Below are 212 nucleotides of genomic sequence, written 5' to 3' on the forward strand. Positions count from 1 at the left end.
AAGCATTTTCTTTTTTTGAGGGGTGGGGGGAGGGGGGGAGGCTCTGACAGTGCGATTGATATTGCAGAGGAATCTGTGTCAGTATTTTCCTGCTGCACCTTAATAGGATTGCCGCACTGGCATTGTTTTAATCATTAATTACTCGTCTTTGGCAGATGATTACATTTATTCGTAAATATCTTTTTAGACCATTTCTTGCTCAATAAAGAAGG

The sequence above is a fragment of the Penaeus monodon genome, chromosome 27 (genome assembly GCF_015228065.2).
Source record: "Penaeus monodon isolate SGIC_2016 chromosome 27, NSTDA_Pmon_1, whole genome shotgun sequence".
In the NCBI taxonomy this organism is placed as follows: domain Eukaryota; kingdom Metazoa; phylum Arthropoda; class Malacostraca; order Decapoda; family Penaeidae; genus Penaeus; species Penaeus monodon.